General features: G+C 41.2%; 1 protein-coding gene across 1 annotated transcript in view; it reads left to right on the forward strand.

Moving 5' to 3' along the window:
• The first annotated feature begins 12444 nt into the window (after nt 1-12444).
• The window catches only part of ZBTB38 (zinc finger and BTB domain containing 38), a 43937-nt gene continuing 36349 nt past the window's right edge, over nt 12445-20032 (forward strand). The window contains exon 1 of the mRNA XM_062638958.1: nt 12445-12671. The gene's annotated coding sequence lies outside the window, so the exon portion shown is untranslated. The remainder of the gene's footprint in view (nt 12672-20032) is intronic.

The following is a 20032-nucleotide window of genomic DNA, read 5'->3' on the forward strand; positions in this document are numbered from 1 at the left end:
GAAAATGTATGTATTTTCCTTTTGAACTGGATTCCTACTTATTACTACTTTTATACTACTAACTTTCCACTAACATCACAAGTTCAGAGCACTACACTCAAAAGCAGGGGACGTCATCCCCAACAATTGCTCAAACTCTCAGGCTCTGGAAGAAGCAAGGACTGCATATCTGGATCCTCTCTCCGGTGTTGACTCATCACTCTGTGGCCCATCACACCTAGGAGAAATGCACTTTATCTGCCCTCAGCCTTCTTCCCACACCACACTGGCATTACAGTGCCAAGAACAAAGCATCACAGCAAGCAAAGAAGCCTAAGGGGCTCTTTGCAACTGTGAAATCCTTCAGAAACTGCAATGAAAACCACAGCAGCTGGTTTGTGAAGCCAGCCACATTTCCCTAGTGAGCAAGGCGGTGAAGACCCGCTTGAAGCAACAGTGGCTGAATACAGCCCCTCTCAAGGGACTGTGTTTAAAGGCAGGGGAACCCAAATTCTTGTTTGGTCATCTGGACAAGGACTAGGGGTTGGGTGGGGATTTTCTTTTCAGAAGGTCCTATTATATTGTATGCACACACAATACGCAGAGCTCTTTGAAAACTGGACCAAACACTAGTGGCCACGAAGATGCTGAGCTTTCTTGAAACCCTGACTCATGAGCTATTTTAGGGCCAAATGCAGGTGCTGTAATAAAACCAAAGTTAGCAGCAAAACACCCAAGTTTGCTGTAGCATCGCTGTAGTGAAACTATGGCTCCCTGACTTGTAGTTGAAACGGATCAATGAAAAACATCCAATCTTGATGTAAAAAGTCCACATGATGAACAATAATATACATATACTTGGCTGACTGCTTCCAGTACCTGACTGGCTCAACTATAACATAAAATCATAGTTTAAAGGCACTTACAATGGATAACTCCTAAATGCATTATAAATAGTAATGGGTTTTGCTTCACAGTGTTCCCAGTAGACATGCCACATGTAACTATTTGTCTTTTGAAGACATAAAAAAAAAAAAAAACAAATTATTAAAAAGGTAGTTTATTTGGGGTGTTGGAAGTGTTGGCAGTCTAACTTCAGCTTCCTAATACACCTAGCACTTCAGTTGTCAGTGGCTTCACTGGAGGTGTGGACACAAGCAACTTCTGCAGATCCCAGCACGTAACTGTGCATGCTCAGGAAGGAAGAGAAAAACAGAGAAATTAAATGCTTAAAACGCTAATCTAATTGCCAGGGTCACAAGTTCGCATGAAGTCATCGCCTGCTCCTTTCTCAGACTCGGCTCTCCCGGAGGCCGTGTCTCAGGCCCCGTTCAGACCTCTCTGGGAGACCCTTCGGTACTGCCGTGCCCCGGTGAAACCCACCAGCGGAGCGGTGCCGCGTCCCCCGGGATAGCTCTAGTAGGCTCACAGAGTAATTTTTTCTCCCGGTGGTGCCAATGGAATAGGCAGCTTGCATCCAGGCGCTCTACCTCTACTCCGTAAACCGTGACAGGATGCTACAGGAGCAGCACCAAGGCAGAGGACGTTCTTCCCCCCACCCCACAAGATAATAAATGCGGGAGCTGTACACGTTACGCGCTCCCCACCACTCATGCTCATGTATGCAGAACGCTGCTCAGAAAGGGGCTGCGGGAGCAGCTCCTGTCGCCCAGAGGCTGTGGCGGGGGCCCGGGCTGGGCCGCAGCGGCCTCCCCGGCCCACGGGTGCTGCGGTGGGGCCGGGCGGCGGGGCGGTGTTGGGAGGCCGGCGCGGCTGCAGGCACCGCCCGCCGCAGCACAAAGGATGACCGGTAGTTACCCCGCGGCGGCGGCGCTCCCAGCACAGCACAGCGCAGCGCGGAGGGGCCGCCGCTGCTTTTCGCTGCCCTCGGCCAGACCCGCGGTCCCGCCGCACCGCACCGCACCGCGCCAGGCCAGCCCAGCTCAGCCCAGCCCGCCTCTGCCGCAGGCGGCGCGGCTGCTGCGGCTTCTCCCGCCCGCACCCGTGCCGGTGCCGTGCGGCGGGTCCCGGCTCCTCCCCAGCTACTCACCACTCCGGGCGCCGCAGCCCCGGCCCCCCACGGCGCTGAGCCCCGTCGTCAGGCAAACCCGCGGCGCTGCTCCGCGCCCCGAGAGCTGCTGCAGGCTCCGATGTCCACCTGCGCCCGGCTCGGCGCAGGGTGCCCCACCAACTCAGCCTCGCCCCTGCCCGCTGCCCCGGGGCTTATTCTCTGCAGAAGTGTGGCACCGGCCGCGGGCCTCTTGTCCCCCGGGCAGCTCGTCTGCTGCACCGCCTTGTCTCCATTCCCTGCAATTTCAAATCTCCACGCTCTTTCATTCCTGCGATACCGGCTAATTCTGGTTTGGCAGAGGAGATTGGCAATCCTCTCACAGGCACACTCTTGTGGCTGAATGAAGTTTATTGCTGCACAGGTTATCGCTGGAAATCTACATCTGAGAGAGAGGATATAGTCCAATACAATCAGCCAGTATCAAGATTTTAATGCCCTTTGGATTGTATTTACTTCAGAGAGGCTGGTTGAGTTTATGTAGTCAAACCACCCTAAGAATGAAGCTTGAAAGCTTTATGGTATAGTACCTTATTTGTGCAAGAAATAAGCTTCAAAAATATTCCCCCTTTAGGAGCAGAGTTGCAGAAACATGCTCCTACCTTTTCCAAAGCAGCATCCAGACCCCAGTTGTATATTTCTGAACAATCTGACATTAATGAGGTACACATTTTGCAATACATTCTTTTGACTATTTGCAGATAATTTACCAAGCTAAAGTGATTGGATGCCACTGTACAAAACTTTCATCACCAGAGAATCTGTGTCCTACAGCACGACACTGAGTAGCATAAATAAAGGCTGTTGAAGGAGATGTAAGAGGTAGTTTGAGAGAAGATAAAATGAGGAGAGACCAACTGGAATGTTATTATGGTATTATGCATGCTGTCTATGTGCATAACTTGGTGGTTCACAATCTGTTAAAAGAGAATTGGGGGTTTTAAAAGGACTTGTTTGGGGGTCTTTATGTTTTTTTCTAGATTTCTGTTTGACCATACTCTTTGGCCTCTCTGCCATTTACACAAGCAAATCTCATCTGTTTTTCAGAAATGTTTAATGTTCCATCATATATCTAGTCCGTCACATTTATCAAAACACTTTTATCTGGTTTTGGTTCAAGTGTGTGGAAGACCATGGTCTATTGCTATGTCTTCAGTTTTTACTTAAATCTTATACTACTTTGCATTGTAGTCTTAAAAAGATATTCCTTTTCCAGAATAAATAACTAGTCTAGTGTCAGAGACTTGTGATTGGGTCCATTTACTTCTCTCTAAACAAAACCAGATTTCCCATTTGAAAAGACTATGGTGTTCTGAAGTATACATATTCCTCAGCTACTTTGTGTTTTACAACACTTTGCCCAAGTGTATGAGCATTTTTATCCCAGATTTCAACTTTGGCATTAGCTTTTTTGGCTGGAGTCATGTTTCTTAGAAGTTTTAATGCTAGGGACTTGTAATTTGCTGTTCACTGGTTAGTGGTATTGCCCAGGTTTGAGACACATGCATTTTGATTTGTGAATCATCTTACGTGCTAACATACTTTCTTAAACCTACCACAGAAACATATTTACTGTTGTGGATTGTGGGATGATTGGTCACAAAATTATTTGTTTAACTGGCTCTTAACCCCAGTTTCCTCTTGCACATGAGATGCCACCTGCGTGCTTAAATCCCTGTGGTAACAGAGGTTCTGTTTCTACAGTTTGGTCTGATGGAGAATTCACTTAGCTGTGTCATACTGCATCAGCAGTTCTGGTTCCTATGTCATTGTGGCTGTGGGGTAAAATTTTGGCTTTATGTTATCTCTTGGGAAGATGAGTATGTATGGATCTACTTGAATTTTAACCATTAAATTGTGCAGATACAGCAGCGAGGGTACAAATCATGCTCAATAAGTGTAAAAGTCTGTTTTGTAAGAATGGGAAGGACAATTCTGCAATATCAGAAACAGTCTGGAGTTTTTAGCAAGGACGTATAAAGTGCCTAATCCACTAAAATAAGATATAAACCAAGTCTGACAAGCCTCCCATTATAAGACAGCCTTTCTGGGCAGTATGTTTCTGTGCAGCACCACCTATGCACAATCACATGCATCCAGTCACCACTCCAGTGGCTCAGTTTGTGGCATTTGCTCCTTGTTTTCCTATTTGCTATGAAGAATAATTCAGGGCAATGATTTTTGCCTTCAGGTAGTTTTAGATTGTTATCACATCTGCCCTTATTTTCTTCATTGCCAGGCTTTGCCAAGCCCAACTTCTTCAATATCTCTTCACAAGTCATATGCTTTAGGCTGCTTATCATCTCAACAGCCCTCTGCAGGCCCCTGTCCTGTTTCTTAACATCCTTCTTGAACTGGTACTTGAACTGAACCCTGAACAGGACCATTATTTCAGGTGTGGACTCACTAGCACCGACTAAGGAGGGATAATAATTTCTATTCATCTGCTGTCCATGCTCCCTTCTTAATGTAGCTCACTCTGTGGCTCACTCGATTCACAATGAAAACACCCTGTTGGCTCATATTCAACTTAGTGTCCACTGTGACAGCCACATGCTTTTCAGCTGGGCTGCTGCTCAAGCATCCTGTACTGGTGCCTGGCACTATTCAACCCCATGTGCACAATTTTGTACTCTTTGTTAAACTTCATCAGGTTTCTGTTGAACCAATTTTTAAGTTTCTCAAAGTCCTCTCAACTGAAGAGTCCACTGTTTGGTTTGAGAACCACCCCTTCTAAGTCAGTATTGTCTGAAAATCTGCTGCAGGTTCATCCTGTGTCACCATCCAAGTTCCAGTGAAGTTAATGAACATTAACACATTGATTGCAACCATTAAACCCAGCAGTCCATCCAGTTTCAACCTATCCAGCAGTTCATTCATCCAGACCATACTTCTCAGCTTTTTCTCCACCTTGAGATTTAGTCACTTGCTTAATCTCCATTGCTCAAACTGACAGCTGTGCTGGAGATCTTACAGACTGTTCAGCCCTTTGAAAATGTGTATTGATGAAAATATAAAGTGCTGATTTAGCTTCCCAGTGCCTTCTCCTCTACTAAGGCTGCAGTGCTGATTACTCTCCTCCCTAAAGTTCTCACTAAGTATCCACCCTACTTCCCATTAAATGGTAATACCGAAGTGATTGATATGGAAATAAAAAATTGAAATAGCAGCTTGCTTCCTGCAGCATCAAAATACATCTTTCTCCCAGCTTTATTTGATCCCTGAACTATTAACCAGTGCAAAGTATCACCAAGTAATCTGGTCAGTTCTTGCTAAACAGTTATTGTTGAAAAGAAACATAATTTATGGTACTTACAGATTTCATCTCCTCTTTCTTTCAGTAAACACTTTGTCTTGCTGAAGGATTCTCTCTATTTAGAAGGGAATGTTACCTTGGGCCTGGGTTAAAGAGGTATAAAGAAAAAAAAAAAAAGAAAAGGAAAACAAGCCAAACAATATTTTAATTTGGCATAGAGATTGCACAGTAGTACAGCTTTCATATGACACCCTAAAAGCCTGTGTTTCCTCTTCATTTTGGCAACTTCAGACTGCCAAACAGAAATAATGCATATTTTCTTGGTTTTCCCACTGCTTTTCTGAAGAGAATCCTTGGTATCTTTGGTGGGTTTACTACAAAACAACATCCTCAAAGAATACTCTGAGCAAGTATGAACATTTTCAGCAATTCTCTTGTCTCCTTCAATGATAGCTTCAGAGTCTTACCCAAGTAAGAAACAACTAACTTGATATCTTCAAATTCACCCAAGACTGAGGATAGACCATGGCAATGGAATTAGAAAGTGGAAGAAAAAGCAACATTTTTATCATTGCTGGTATGGAGGTTTCCATTCAGACAATAAATACTTGTCTTTTCTCCTTCTTCCCTCTCCAAGACCTGATGCATTATAGCAGCCATAGACACAGGAGGGATTGGGAGGTCCTGTCCAATTTTCCCAGATCCAACATCAATACCAGCAATACCATGTCCAAAATAGTATTTTGTGTATCCTGTGAGAGACGTGAAAGTCTCCTGGAGTGCATTAGAAGGACAAAAGGATGATCCTCAGCATATGGGGATGCTGAAGAGGTTAATAGTCTTGCCTCAGAGTGGAGTGGCTATTTCATCAGTGCCTTGTCAAAATTCACACTGGAGATTCCCCCAGAAAACCTGAATATAGCTACTCCACACACAAGGGATTGGGGCCAGGTTCTTCCTGCCAGAAGTGCAGCAAGAATGAAGGGGAAGAGTGAATAGCAAAAGGACACTGAGCTGGAGAAGAAGCCTAGAGTGCTGGTAGGGTACATTGGATAGGCAAGAGTATACATAGTGGCTTCTTCTTCTGAACTGAACTGAATGGCCGCCACCCACATACTTTTAAGTTGTTCAGGGGCAGCAGCAAACTTGGGCTTCCAGGTTGTAAATGAAGAGGCCAAGGGTTTTATGGCTCCTTCTAGTTATTTCCCTGCTTTAGAAAGTCACAGGAGAAATGGCACTTCCTCACAAAACAAAGGAAGATGTGACAAAATTTCAGCCTTGTGCATTAGCAATCTAAGCTGCATATTGAGAAGGTAAACTATCTTATCAAAAAATCCTATTAGGCGTGAAGTGCTATTGTAACACTAACATGTTTTGCACATGGAGATATTTTTCTGGTTTAAAACCTGTGAGCATAAGGGTGTGGTTGCAGCTGGTTAAACATCAGAAGTACAGTGCTGAGAGAAAGAACTCAGGGGCCCTCTGATATGACTCACAGTTGCGCTGCAGCTTCCACTGGGTCAAACCTGTGCACGTAAGAGATCCCAGAGAAGTACAGAGGGCTGTATGACTTGGTCATGGGTTGTACCTATAGCAAATATACCAAGTTAATTGCAAATTCCAGTAACGTCAAATTAGCACCCATCTAGTTAATATAGTTTATTGATAATGATTTATTTCAGTGGCACCAGCATTAAGTCCTTCAGTCCATGGCATTCAAAGTATTAATCTGTGTGCAGCAGCTTTCTAAATTTTCACTCTCGAAATAATTTACTCCAATAGGTACAAAGTAAATGTATTGCATATGTCTTGTCTAAACCATTAAGTTTGTTTCTACTGCAGATAAACCATAGTGTTTTAAATAAATTGCTAGCTTTGTTCTGTAATTTCCTTTATGCTTACCTTGACAGGCACTTAGGTCAAAAGAACCTCCTGATCTGTAAACATTTTGAGAGTATTAAAGTATTACATGAAACACATGCTTGTAAAGTACATATGCTTGTAAACTTTAAGTTCATCTGACATAGATTTGAAATGTGTGATTTTCTTTTCTGTTTCTCTTTTTATTCTCTGTAGCACCACTGCCAAAGTACTGCAATTTTTTAATAAAAAACTGAAATATCATAGTTTTTGTGAAATACTAACATCAAAATTTTACCAACTTTATATATATGCAATTCCAAAGCAGTATCTTTTCAGAAAAGGTTGTTTGTTTTTTTTTAACACAAGAACTGCAATAATATTATGATTCATGAGAACAGAGCAAGTAGACAATGATTACAGAAGGAGAGATATACACTGTCCCTGACTGGAGCGAGAGCTGTAAATATTTTAGCCAAGTTACTGTAGATAACTGTGTTCACAGCTAAATTGCACTGTGTGATTAGTGGGTCAGATCTCATAAGGTTGTCTGGAACAGTAATCAAAACAGGTATTTTCTTGTTGCAGGAAGCTGCTGGGGTGTTCTCTCCCACTGTTCCTGGACTTTACTGCTGTTACACTCCCCAAAGCTGCACAGGCCGTTCTGAAGCGTCAGAGTGTGACCGATCTGCATTAGGCCATCAAAACCCTGAGATGCTGCAACAGAGATCTCTGTGTGAGTTCAGCCAGAACTATTTGTACAAAAGCTGACATGACATGTCCAAAATACAGTCATTCCTTCCTTCTCAGTAGCTGTTCCCATGTCTCTTGCTTGTTGTGTTAGGGGTTTTCCAATCTCTGTCTACATAGCACTCATTTTAAATGGCCACAGTTTCCCTAAACAGATAGGGAAAAGGAATGTAATCCTTGGACCATAATTTTCCAATCTTTATCAAACTGCCTTAAGTTCTTCAGGAAATTTAAATACATATAAACAGGAGCGCAGAACAGAAATATATTTTATGGTTCTTTGTGACAATTTTGTAAACTTCAAAAATAAATTAGAACATTTATATTAAGGCCTGGGTTATGTTTCCTCGGTAAATTTTCATTCTTGAGCAGTAAACAGAGAGCTTCCTTTGAAATCAATGAAAGCCCAAACTAACTAATTGTTGCCTTCTTCTTAGTTTGTCTGTGTCTCAGTATGTAACAAAATATTTGCAACCCTTCAAGCTCCATTAAACTTTCAGTGCTACACATGGACCCCTCCCACAACACTTCTTTACCCTTTCTGCAGTACAGGTCTCCACGGAGTTCCAAGTCAACATTTCAACCTTTGATTATATGCCATCCATGGCAGTCCTGTAGGTACTGGGCATCCTGTGCCCGCTTTCCAAAAGACATTACATGCATCAGAAACTTGGTCTTGTTCAGTAGTCTCTGAACCTAGACCACGTCTCATGCTTTTGTGTGCTGGAGCAGTTCCCATGGGCTGCATGGGCACACAGAACACTATTGCTTGTTTCCTTACCATATGACAAGCTGCAAACCAACAGAGTCCATAGTACTAAAAGGGATAGATCATTTGTGTGGATATCATGGTCTGGATCATGAGGAGATTTATATGAAAAGAAAGCATCCACAAGTTCTGAGCAGTTACTGTCTAATTGTCTTTGGGGAGGTAAGAGCGAGTTTGTGAGATAGAGGGTGACTGTTGGGTGGAAGAAATCATGCTGATTTCTAAACAAGCAGTGAAAACCATGCAGTACCTGTAAGAACGTTTTCTGGTCAATACAGAATGGAAATTACAATATCAGTCACAATATAGTTTCATTATCAAATTAGTAGCTATTTTTTTCAATGTTGCAATTTCTGCTATTTTTGCTATTTCAGATTTTATATATATATATATGTTAACACCTGTGTCTAAAAAAAAATCAACATGGTGTAGTAAATAGAAGTAAAAATATATGAATAATAAATTCATTGATCTGTGGTCCACTGTTCATATTAAATTCAATTATCTGTTCATCATGCACTCCTAATCACGGCAAAAAGTAACCTGCCAGCAGTGAAATTTTAGATTTCAGGGATTTAGCATTTTAGAAATTAATTCGTATTTCGTAATATAGTGGGCCAAATTGTTCTCTTTCTCTCCCCTCCCCACTCCCAATTTGTCATTGTTGCTTTAAATGATGTAGAATGAAACTGTTTTCAGAATCTGCCTAGCAACAAAAGATGCTCTTTCTCCCTCTAGTGGAGGAAACTAAAACAGTTTTCTTTCCGGTTTTGCATGAGTAAACGATGTAATAATGCTACCAGAGGTTGGAAGCTTTTCTGAACAAGAATATATAATAATTTGTGTTTAATGTGCACCATAATTGAATACCAGTGTAATAAGAGCTATTTTCATATTAATATTCTTCTGCAAGTGCACAGTTTTTAAAGTGGTCCTTAATTATATGAATTTTAAAACATTTACGTGTAAATATTTACAGATATCTAGACACATTTCAAAACAACAATAAAGGCCCAGCAGTTAAGATTAAAAATAACACCTAATCTCAGAAGTAAAACACAGTGTGCTTAGTGTTGAACACAGGAGCAGTTTGCATATTGTTATTTGCCAGATTGATCCTCAGCATGTTCCTAAATGCTGAAGTTCATGTTTTAATCCAAATGTTTACAGCATTTATGGGCTTCAGCTTGAGAAGGAGACTGTCACAACGCTTGGATGCAATGCGTATCTTTCTCTTTTTCAAAATTAGACGTTACAACCTACTCATTTATTTCAGTCTCCTAATAAAAAAAGAAAATTTGAAGAGCAGCATAATATCTTCCAAGCACTTAGTTTTCATTGTAAGTGCAAAATGCTTATGTAAGTAATGATTTACAGGACTAAGTCCATAATGAGGGTAAGGAGAAAATACTTCCTACGTATTGCTGATTAAACAAGATGTTCCTATAACTACTCCGCTTCTAGTTTCCAAACTATAACAAGACTGTTGTGCCTTGGTTAGATTCCTGTTAATGTTTTCAGTGGAAAGTTTGTTTTCTTATTCTGCTGCTGAGCTTCTTTTGAGCATATTTTTCTATTTTATGTTTTTATTATCTCACTTTCTCTATTAGTAATTTTTCTTCCCCTTCCTTGTTGCCATGCAGAACTTCACACAGGTAGGTGGAGAAAGCTGCAAGGCCAAGGGCATCTGAAAGCCAATGTGTACATGGGTAACTGCACAGTCTTCAGCTTTCAGGAGAAGGGGCTTTCTGCACATGCAAGTGGAGGAAGTTCCTTGCACTATGTGTGTCACTGTGAGCATTTTAGTAAAAAGGAATTTGAGTTTGTGTATTTGTTGTTCTTACCAAGTCACTAAAGTGTAACAAAGCTACTTAACAAGAAGTGCTGGATGAGAGTTCTGGGTTGCTATTGTCTCGCTCAAGTACCAGTGGTAAGTGGATCTCTTAGCAAGGAGGAAAAGCTTTTATCTTCCTGTACGGGGAGTGACTCCAAGGACTGCGGTGCAATGAGTCACTCGAGTTGTAATTGCTACAGAAAAAGAGTGGGGTGAAACAATGCACTATGAGATAACACAGAGAAGATGGAGGAAAGCTCTTCAGAAATGCCAGTATGGCCTCCTAACTAATGTGTACTTCAAAATGTCCTCCAGCGTGGAGAGGTAATGGTAGGCCAGAAGGATGTTAAGAGATTCTGCTTTTGTGGCTGGCAGGGCAGCTCTGCACTTATGTCCCACAGAGACAGGCTGGTGTAAACGCATCCCAGGCTCTGCAGTTTTACAAACTATTTACAGCTCGTTTCGTTTAAGCGGTGTTTAAGGGTGGGTGACAGAGAACAAAAAGCAGAGGAGCAAAGTGTGAAAGGGACATTTGTCCACTCGTTCATATGAATGAGGAGAGAGCAGTAATGGATTGCTGGCCAGGATAACAGTAACGCCGTCACACACAGCCTGTATTTGTTGGTTGTTTTCCCAAATGCGGTCCTCCTTTCCCTTTAGTATATATAAGAATGTAATAAAGGTTATTATTTGAGAGAGAAGGAGAGTGCCGTCCCCCCGGGCATTCATGGTTAGTTGTGAACCTTTCCCTGGTTTCAAAATAGAGTCTGGAGCTGTGGTAGTTTCCAAGGATCTGGCAGATGTTTGGAGATGCCCTCTGATGCACGGAATCAGACTCTACAATTCAAGAAGAGTTATAAAGCAGGTATGTAGACAAGGAGTTTCTGAAGCTAGCAGATGTTCGGGGGGCACTGTCTCCAAACTAACTGATAAATAGAAGGAAGGGGAGAAATAATTCACTCGTGTTAGTAGGGGCACTAAATTCTGTTATCTCACCATAGACTTACAGCACAAACATTGTTCTCTATTTTAAACCTAAGCTGGGCTAAAAGTATTTTAACCCTACCTTTTCCAGGCACTTGCTTTCCTTATATCACCTCCACCGCTGTGACAGATACAGCTGAAGTGGCACAAAACACACAAAATAGGAAAGGGAAAAAAGCCTAATAAATATACTGTAATATAAATCAGTTGATCATCTGTGGAGCTGCATTAATGAGGAATGCAAATATGATTTTAATAAGACTTCATTTGTGTTAAGGAAGGCAGTGACTGTTAACCTTTGTAAGCTTCGCTTTGGAAACGCTTTGTGTTCATGTTCTGAAATGTTTTTTCCCCCACTGCTATTTCACTACTGTTCCTAACTTTGAGATGATGATTATTTCAGCCTCTTAGTAGCAGCATTTTCAGGTGCACTCTGTTTCCAAGATTAAATATTGCAAAATCTCAAGATTTTCTGTAAAATCGCGCTTGCTTTATTCAGCTCATTTCATTACTGACCTGACAGCTCCCCCAGTTTGTATTTTTCTAATTTATTTCTTAACAGAAATGTAATGAGACTGTAATGAGAAGCTATAATTAGTATTAATGAGGCTTCCTGGAACGAGCAGTCACCAAAACACTTTTCTGTCAGTACAACATTTTACCGTCCCTAAAAATAACAACGTTTCTGCTCCTCCGGCTGCCTCCTTCCCCCCATACCCATGCGGAGGGCTGGCTGCTGAAGGCAGCCGCTCCCCTTCACAGCGGCTGTGCCGAGCCGGGGCTTCCCTGCCGCTTCCAGCACCCTCCGGCCCCACAGGACTTCCATGGGGAGAGCGACACGAGGCTTGGATGGCGCCCGCCCGCCACGCCAGGGGGCGCTGTTGGCGCAGGCGGTCCGGCCCGGCCCGGCCCGGCCCGGCTGGGCGCTGGCTCCTGAGCGGGGAGGCTGGTGCTGCGGAGCCCCGTGGTTACAGGCTCTGACCTCGGCAGCGCCTTGCTTTGGGTGTACAAACTAGGATCTGGCACATCTTAAACCTTACTCTGTCACGAATAGGAGCAGCAGCTCGTCGTGTGCAGATGTGGCACACCAGGCTCTTCGGTCGGGGGTGAATCGGGAATAATGCCAGTTAAATCAGTGGAGTGACAGCGGGTCACGCTGGGATCAGACACGGTATGGTTTAATGTTGAATTATTTGGCAAGGACACACTTCTTTAATACTTACTTTAACCAAAATCCATCTGAAAATGCTGCTACTTTGGATGTAGCAAAATAGATTAAAAATATTTTTTAATTCCTACATTATCTTACGCTATTGCCAATTTATTGAAGTTTTGATAGGTGATTTAACTAAGGCCATTATAGGAAAAGGGGGGTGTACTGTTCAACAAATAATGAGTCGATATCCTTGGAATTTTATAAAAGCACTGAATAACAGCTGTTAATGCTTGTTGAGTATCTTTAGTATGCACAATTCATAGTGCTTTGCAAATCATTATAAGCATTATATTGTTTCACAAACAATGCCATTTACGTCACAGAGAATTCAAGAGACACACTGAGCAGACTGCTGAGAAGACTGGAAATAATGAGCTCATCCTCCAACCCCATTTTGATGAATCTTTGACCCAAAAAGCGGGTAGTGCTTGATAGGCAGGTAAGGCTGGTAACCCTGGCCTTCTGAGGAGGTTACAAATTGCATGCAGTAAACCTTAGAATCTCTGGTGTTCAGATCCGGCTCAGAAAACTACCCCTGGTTTCAGTATTTATGGAAATACACCTGACATCTGTTGGAAATGAGGGCTCCTTGCTGTCAGCTGCAGTATTCTGAGGGTATAGAATATAGTAAGGAAAGCGTATGTCTGACCTCCATGTCAAAGTTAAATTACCCTGGTGTTTCTCCCTGCAGTTCTTCTGGGGAGGTCGGGAAGCCTTTGGGTATCAACACTGACCTTATCCTTAGTCTCTGAGAACAGAGTGTTGTGGACTAACTAGTAACACTACTAAATGATGAGGTCTTCGTTTTACGTAGTTACCTGAGTTTTAGGGAACCAAATCTAATCTTACTCGGTGAACAGCCAACTGCAAACCTTCATTACCTTTTGTAGAGTTAGCATCAAGTCCCTTGGCCTGATTCTTCCAGAGACCTCCAGGCAATTTTAGATAACTGTTCTCATAATATCATTTGTCAGACCAAGGTTTTGACTTACAGGAGACCGGAAGAGAAGAACAGTCATCACCCCATTGCCAAGTCATGGTTTCAATGGGAGAGCATAGGGAAAGAAAACTGTTACTAGATCTTTCAACCATTAAATTATTTTAACTGATTTCACCCCTGGCTTAATTCACCACTTATTAAAGTTCCTTTATAAACAGAAGAAGAAATAGTCCTATCCACTGATAAAAAATGGTTTATGAAATATAAATCATGAAATAAATTGAAAAGAAGACTTGATTATGTAAATGTGTACTGTGACTACAAAAATTGCCAATAAGTCTTTTATACATGGAGTCTCATGAAAGACATAGGTTTCATTTCCTATTACACAGGACCAAGTCCATAACAAGCTATGACATATGACACTTATCCTGCAGTGTGCACAACTGGGGGCCTAAACAATACGGAATATTCTTCAGCGTTTTTGTTTAACTTATGTTTAGAGAGCTAGGTTTGCATTGCAAATTGCTGTCTATTTTAAGTCTCTTGTTTTGGGGAGTTACTAGTTTGGGGGGGGGGTATATTTTAGAAGTCATCTGCTGTTCCTTCTGAACTTCTGGCCTCTTCAAGATGTTTCAAATTTGACACCTAAAAATCAAGATGCTTGTGACTTCTGATGCTTTGATAGCTGTACAGAGTGGATTACTGTTAAATGTATCTTAAGACAGTGCAGTTCATAACTTCTTTGTCTAGAGTTAGCTGGAGTGGCCTGCAGCTGCTCCACTGAAATCTGTGGGTGTTTTTTAGCTTTGACACTGAAATCTGTGGGTGTTTTTTAGCTTGGACACCCCATGAACCTGGCTGTGCTCTCACCTCGAGGCTATGCAGCTGGTATTGGTGGTACTTAGCTGGCTATGATAACATCATATTAGTCAGAACAATGAGGAGGCAAAAGCAGAGCTAAAACAGAAGCTTTAAGGATCTGACTCATTCGGTTTCTGGCACAAGAAGGTGCAAATTGCACTTCCTGGGTTTGCAGCACACCTCGCAAACCTCAATTATGGCACACCACAAATGCCCTATTCTGTGAGAAGGCCTGCTCGCTGCCCCAGCAGACATCTAACTTGCATGTTGTTGCTTCTCATTACTAATTTGATGTTGGTAGCAGTTTCTTCTAGGATGTTAGCTGAATGAAGGCTTTGTGTTGCTGCAATTCTCCTTACCCGTTTTGGAGTCTCTGCTCCCTGTCACCTAGAGAGGACAACTTGTAGTAACAGTATCATAAGCTTCAGTTGGACAGTATCTTGACAGATGTAGGGCCCCATCTTCTTTGCCTTTACCTTTTGATATTGATAGGTGGAGTACTAGTAACTGCAGTATCACTCATGGTGGTAATAACCAGAAAATTGCCTAGTGTTTCTTTTCTCAGAAATAGCAATAAACCTACTTCCCAGATGTGTTCTATCTGCTCCATCAATCAGAATAATTTTGTGACCCCATTTCCATATAATTCTATCCAAAAAAAGCCCAGAGCTGGCAAGTATGATGGCATCTAGCTGAAAGTATATTGCAGCCCCTTTCAAGTCACAAGCCCTGTCTGAGAAGTATCAATAAAATGTACTGCATTGTAGTCATGCAAGTCAGACTCAGCACATACTGTGCATTGAAATAGCTATAAGGCATGCTGAGCATGAGGAACCAGCAAAAGGAAATTTGGTCTGCTAATCTGTGATGGCTATTACAAAGGAGGAGCTTTGGAGGGCAAATCGGACAAGATGGTAAACACATTTTACCCAAAGCCATTGTCATTACACAAAATATTCTGGTGCAGATACCCCTGCTTGCTCCTGTTTTCTACACAGGATACCAGCTTGAAAGTCAATAGATGTAGCACTCATAAGAGTATAAGATGAGTTACAGTAGTAATCTGATTTTAATTTCCTTTAAATCTTTCAGAATTTATTTATCAGTACAATATCAGTGTAATGCCAATTACTAGTGTCTGGAATAATACAACTAACATATATCATGGGTTTATTATTTTGTGTAAGTCCCAAAATGGATGAGTTTTACTACTATAGAAAGTCTAATTAAAAACTCTAAATGAAATCTTTGATGCTCTTGAAATGAAGCTTTAGTTTCACACATAAATGTTGGTGATGCGTAAATGTGTTTCATTTCCTATCAATCAAGTTCAGTATCAACATTTTAAAAAAATTTTGTAATATTGGAAAATCTGCAAGGTAAAGACTTCTCTTCTATACCAGGAAATTCCTTCAACTATGGCAGAGGGCTACGGAAAATTTCCTAGAAAACAGAAATGTTCCTAGAAGAAAATTCCTAGAATATCCTAGAACGGTATCAGTGCGGCACTGAGTGATACACGATCTAGACCTTACAAGATGTCCTGGAATTGTGATGAAGCCCATGAAACGTTTAACTGTTAAATTAAGGCATTCTATCTCTCAGTGTCTGCTAAGATGATCCCAGCCCTGCTCTTGGTTACTTTGATAGTTGAACAATCTACCAAATTTGGACAGTTCAAAGGTGGCATAAAACTTTGGCATCTCAGAAATCCTGTTTCTTCAGCCAGACAAGTAAAACCTGTGGGGCTTTGTTTCAGTATTTCTTTCCCACATGTAATTACTATTAAGCTGATGTAGTCACAGTAGTGTAAACCCAGTCCAATATAAATAAGAGCAAAAGACAGTGATTTCCTTTGTGGCAGATAAAAACAAAATCTTGTTTCCATGCCAGTGCCTCAGTTCTCAAGTTTCCAGTGAAAATACCAAGGAAGCTCTGATATGCTGAGTCACAGAAGGCTCTGCCATCCCAGACCATGCGATTAATCTTGCATTAAAAAAAAAAAAAATTAAAATAAGTCACTTTTTCAAAGAGTGACATATATCATAGGTGAAAGTACTCTCTGAATTTCTAACCAGACAGGTAGTGTAAGGTTATGTGGCAGGTGAAAGTTTTGTTGTGAAATGATAATGCTGAGTGTCTGTATTCAATCAGTTTGTGTCATTCACAAAAGATTCACTGTGGTAAGACACACTGATATTCATCATCCCCTGTTTAAGAGCCTTCTGATTTTGAAGACTATCTCTTACTAGCCACCTGTACATCTAAGCGCAGAGCTGAGGTTCCTGTAAAATTGCAATTAGCACAGAGTTGCTCCCCACACTGGTTGTGAAGCCATGTTTGAGTCTGTGGTGGGTAAAGACTTGCATGAACAGGCCCATGATTTGTTACAGGAGCTGTGAAAATTCATACACTGAAATTTTATGATATGCCTGCATACTGATCTAAATCAGCATGCAGATCTAAACTGCAGAGAAGACCTTAAGCTACTCTGTCCTTTTGCCCACACATAGGAAATGACCATCTGATAGATGATGACTAAGCAAAACATTAGTTATGTATGCACATATAAAGCTGCCTTTCTAGGGCCCCTGACAACCACAGGAGACAGTGGTTTAATTTTACTATGTCTATTCTGCATATTCTAGCAAAAACAATAGCAGTTTTCTGCTTATTTAGTGTATGCTTTCAGTGAGTTCATCCTTCTACACAATAAACAGAAGATAGAGTGCCTACTATATATGTATATGTATATATATATTTATTTATGGCTGAAGTAGCTAAATGCTCCACTTGCTAAACAGGTTATCCTAGGAGACCAGAAGGCGGATTTGTGACAATGCAGTGCATTTTTAAAAACAGCTCCAGACGCCAGTATTGACATTGTTGAACTGAAGCTGTATGACTGCACAGAGCCCCAGTAAGAACAGAAGCTGGCCTGTGTGGAGCAGTTTGAAGCTTTGGAGCTATAACTCTGATATGATGTGGTAGTGTGAGCAGGTTGACAGGAAGAGGTGACTCTGTGTCCTGTCAGGGAAGCTGTAGTTGCTGGCCACTGTTTTCCCTTTTGCTTAAATAAAAGAAAAAATGTTAATGTTTCTCTTTACGTGAAAATCAAGTACACTTTTTGCAGCACATATAAATCATCTTAAGGCACGCTCATCTCTTCTCCATGTGCTCAGAGGCCTCATGTACCCGTGGAGGCTACATGTCACTTTTTTGAACCACGCAGACTCGGTCAGGAGATGCTGGCTTTGCCCCATCCGTATACTGTCTGTCTTCAGAAGTATTCTTGAAGATTAACTATGGGTGAATTATGTAAACTCCAACTATACAGTTTTGTTAAGTCAGAAACTAGATGTAGTACCGGTGTCTATGGCTTACTGTTAGATAAATCTAACACCCAACCACAGGCTGGTCTTTGATGTAGTAAAATTTAGGCCACTGTGTTCTCAGAAGCAGCCATATTAGGCTGGAAATCTGCTCAGCTGTAGTAAGCCAATGGGTAAGAGCTGAGTGACAGCTAGCCATGAGCAAAATGAAAGCTTGCATCAAAGTTATTACACGACTTCTGAAACAGAACTTACGCTCTGAAATTAGTTAGCTGCTTCAGAAATGGTTAAACTGTAGTGTTTGTGTGCGTATGTACTTTCTTAACTGATGGTCACACGGAAAAATCTGAGACTCCTCAGATCATTTACAGTATGCTCCTTGCCTCTGAAATGCCTCTTTTAAGTGCTTGTCTATTCTCAAAAGTTAAAGTCAGTCTTCTCAGTAATGCATACTTCAGTTAAACACAGGGAGCATCTATTAAAGATGCCTGAAAATTTAACACAAAAGAAATTGCAACTTATCTCAAGGAAGCCCAGCATTTAACTGCATTTTAAAGATTCTGCATTTAAATAAAATCAAGAAAATATTAGAGGTTGGGGAGCATTGAAATACCAAAAATACAAGACCCTGAGATAGCTGAACTTCAGTGGAGGAGCAATGCTTACAACTGAATAGTTTCAAGGATGTTGTGCACATAACATTTTTAGTTACATGTATTCTTACATGTGGGTTTGGTTGGGTTTTTTTAAAGTTGGCAAGTAAAGCCAATTGCTAGTGACAGCTGGCAAAGCCAGTTTCTCTTTAAATGAAAAATCTTATCTTGCTGACTAAAATTTCATCTCAAATACTGCTCAGAACCCTCATCTATTTGGATATTAGAAAGCAAACATTCAGAGCAGATTATATTATACTAAGTGCCAGATAGATACTATAATGAATGTAACCTTATTTTTCTAGTAAATGTAGTACTTGTGAAAGATTCTAAAGGTATGGTTTTGGAGGCTGAAATATTTTAGCCATCAGGGTTATTGCACTGCAAGTTTATTTCCCCGTACTACCCATCTGTCAACTGAGGAACCATCAAGAAAGCTCAGAAAGCAGCTTAATCTCTTTGTTTACTCATCGCTTTGTCCTATGAAATAGCCTCAAATGAGCCAATTTATCAAAAATGGTGTTTTTTTGGAGGCTTAAATATTTGTATAATATTTGGAGAAAACCAATATATCACATGTAAAGGTTACAGTAAAATAAGCTAAAAACGTATGAAGGCAAATCGCTCTTATTGTGGATAGCTGCTAACAGTGCTTGCAGTTGTGGGGAAAAAGCTCATTGCACAAATCATGATATCTTTGGGATTGTTTCTGGTTTTCATTTTTTACAGGACCTGGGAGCTGGCTTTAAAGATCATAAACATGTTCAGTAATTCATCAGATGGAAAATGCTCAGTGTCCCAGCATACAGCAAATGTAGTAAACCCCATGTCTTTATACAGTTGATTTCTTTTTATTACTTCATTCAGGTTGCTAATACAAAAAATAGTTTGAGAATGCATTCAAATGAAGAAAGAAGTTCTGTATTTTCTCCTGTGCCATCACTTCCTCTGTTGTTCTCTCTTCTGTGACCTCAGTACCATCTGCTACACAGCACAGGTACTTGTGAGAACTCCACAGTTTCTACTTTGGATAATCTTCGGAGTACAAGGAGCAAGTGGCAGAAGAATTTTTACTTTGATGGCACTTAACCAGTGTCTTGCTGTATATGCTGTCCTTTCCAATATTTACCACTGGTGCACTCAGTGAAATTCCAAGTCATCATTTATGTCTGGATTATAACAAAGCTTAAGGCTATCTGCCTATTACTAATAGAAGGCATAAAAGAAAGACTGGAAGATACATTCAAAACGGGACCTCCTTGGAGAACTGTGTTTGGAGCTACTTTTGCAAGAACAGCTTTTTAATTATATTCTTACAGTCATCACTGTAATTAGCTACTGCCTTTTCTTGCAGAGATGGAAAACATGCTGGCCATTTAAATAGCTCAAGTAAAAAGGCCAGAAAAAGTATCATTAGTCATGGACTGCAAATGAGTTTGCATCTTCTGCTACTTCTGATAACAGCTGTTGGAAGACACCCTGAAAACACTATTTTACATTTAGCAGCCTTTCTTGTTTAGTTGTTTG

The sequence above is a fragment of the Pezoporus occidentalis genome, unplaced genomic scaffold (assembly GCF_034315485.1).
Source record: "Pezoporus occidentalis ecotype Australia unplaced genomic scaffold, CSIRO_AGI_Poc_V1 ctg59, whole genome shotgun sequence".
Lineage (NCBI taxonomy): Eukaryota > Metazoa > Chordata > Aves > Psittaciformes > Psittacidae > Pezoporus > Pezoporus occidentalis.